Consider the following 2,385-nt stretch of genomic DNA (forward strand, 5'->3'; position numbering starts at 1 on the left):
GCTAGAAATGATCAACACAGATGTGCATGGAATATATGTGGTGCAGTTTTTAACTATACCAGCAGGAAATGTCTTATACATGTTTCAGATAAAGTGGCCAGTGAGTGTTTGTACCCCTGCTATTCACAAAAGCACACATGCTGGCCAAATGTTTGTGCTATAATTCTTAGTTTAAAATTTTGGTCCAAAGCTACATTTTGCATGCAACAAATACCTTTTTTTAATATTTGGTCAGATGAGTAAGGTGGTCTCATCATGTGTGATGGGGGCATAAAACTGGGTATGATATAAAACTCCAGTTAGGAGTCCAGCATAGTTGGCCGATTCCTCTGCTCAAACACACCCCATTCAACTCAGCAGTAATTCCCAGAGTTAGTTGTTGGGTCAGAGCAGAGAAATCAACAAACTGCGCTGGACTCCAGCCCTCAGTTCTCTGACCCAATTCAGTGTAACAACACTTCTTTACTATCGTGGTGTTTTCTCCTCTCAGGGTCCTCATATGTAGTGTTATTGGTTGGTCTTCTGCAATCATAACTCCGTTGACACCTACTGTGACTCCAGGCTTTGACATTTAGGTAGTTTATGTTTATGTATGTTGTTACTTTAATCAAATTAAATGTTTAAAACACTTTTTTTGTAAATGAAACCTTTTTATTGAACATTGTTCTAATTGAACAGTTAACAGTAATGCATGTATGAAATCTCACCAATTTTATTAAACAAAAAATGCAAATAAAGCTTTTCAACAAAAAAAGTGTTAATGTTGTCTTTGGCTCAAATCTGACCGAATCCAGAGGAGGAGGAGGAGATGCTCGCCATCAGGTCTCGGTGGAAATCTTCATAATTTGCGGTATTTTTCGAAAGCTTTAGAGTTAAAAAGCATGTTGATGATTGGGGAAGGTCACAATTAACAACTTCCACCTCCAGTGATGGGGGAAGGACATGCCAGCCAGTCCAGAATGACAGCAAACTCTTCAAGACCTCAGAGGACCCTGAAAAAGACTCCCCCAAAACAGTATCAGCAACTGTTGTCATATTCTATCGTATCATATATAAATCTTAGAAATTAAGTTATTATAACATCAAATGTGGCAAAATACCAGTTTCTATAAACTTCCAGAAAAAGCCCAGCACACAGCACTGGTCCTCCAGCGTGAGGATGTCTTCATCAACATCTTCCTCCTGTGGCCAGATAATCTCGTCCAGAATCATCTAAGAATGAGCGTTCTTAGTTCTTAGACTTAGAGGCAGTAGCTTTACTGCTTTTTTAAGGCTGAACTTTATCATAGATGGGCAACTCTGCTGTTATTTGTTTGACTTACTTGAGATGTTATCTCTGTCTCAGTGGCCCTTGGGAACAAGATTGGCACAGTGTCTGGTCCAGAGCTGAAAAGCTCCGAAACACCAGTGTCTTTCAGGCCTCTCTTAATTTGCTTCACTTGCTTGGTAGTTCTTCCAAGACCCTGTAAATGTATTACAAAATGTTTGACAAGTTTCTGAAACTTCAGAAAGTAACATGCATAGACTAAACAAACATAACATAACATAACATAACATAACATAACTGCCATTTCTTTAGGGTTGTTTGAAAAAGGGCTTTATACAGTGTTGTAAGTGTAAAATTCAAATGATATCAGAAAACACAGTATTTGTTTTGTATCAACAGGAAGAAAATAAATAAAAATATTGTAAACGTGTGAAACTCATTGACTACATGTCCAGCATTTCTTTTAAATCATCATTATTAGAGGACTCTTGGTGGAAATCAAAGCTTTGAACAAGGTTGTGTATGTTCAGAATTCTTTCCCAGCAGGGTGTCTAGAGCTGCATCATGTCACACATGCAGTCTTTACAGCATAAATACACATCTGGGTTATAAACAATGTCTTGTTTTCATTTCATGTCCTTTCATTGTTTCAAGAACACCATTAAACATTTTAACATTCATTATTGCATATTTGATTTTATGCAAACTAACATAAACCCAAATGTCATTTTCTATCTCGGAGGAAGACGTTTAACTTTCCTGCAGAATAACCCTCAAATCCAGAGGCAGAGTCAGGCTGAACTTCACAAGTATTAAACTTAAAGAATAAAATAAAATCTTACGGCATGGAGAAGAATTTTCTCCCTGAGCCACCACCTGTTTTCTGACGTAACACCAGGCAAGTCCCAGGGCAGCTCACAGAGAGGACCACGGATTTCTGGTTCTCAGAAAGTTCCTGGGTTCCTTCCAACTGATTAAAGACATCAGAGGGTTCAATGAAAACTGAGAGTTTGCAAAAAGTTTCAAATGCAAACAAATTTAAGCTTAAAACAGACATTACAAATAATGTGTCTTTTGAAGAAAGTAAACATATTTAAAAATGGCTTTGGTAAATAATC

The 2,385-nt window shown here is 37.4% G+C and overlaps 1 long non-coding RNA gene across 1 annotated transcript; it reads right to left on the reverse strand.

The window, feature by feature from the left end:
* Positions 1-635: 635 nt before the first annotated feature.
* On the reverse strand, positions 636-2,379 carry LOC118802312. The gene is made up of 3 exons (XR_005006646.1): positions 2,110-2,379; positions 1,323-1,463; positions 636-1,212 (listed from the first exon to the last, which is right to left on the reverse strand). It is a non-coding gene; the product is annotated as an uncharacterized LOC118802312 (long non-coding RNA).
* Positions 2,380-2,385: the final 6 nt, after the last annotated feature.

This window comes from Colossoma macropomum, unplaced genomic scaffold, assembly GCF_904425465.1.
Source record: "Colossoma macropomum unplaced genomic scaffold, Colossoma_macropomum, whole genome shotgun sequence".
Classification (NCBI taxonomy): domain Eukaryota; kingdom Metazoa; phylum Chordata; class Actinopteri; order Characiformes; family Serrasalmidae; genus Colossoma; species Colossoma macropomum.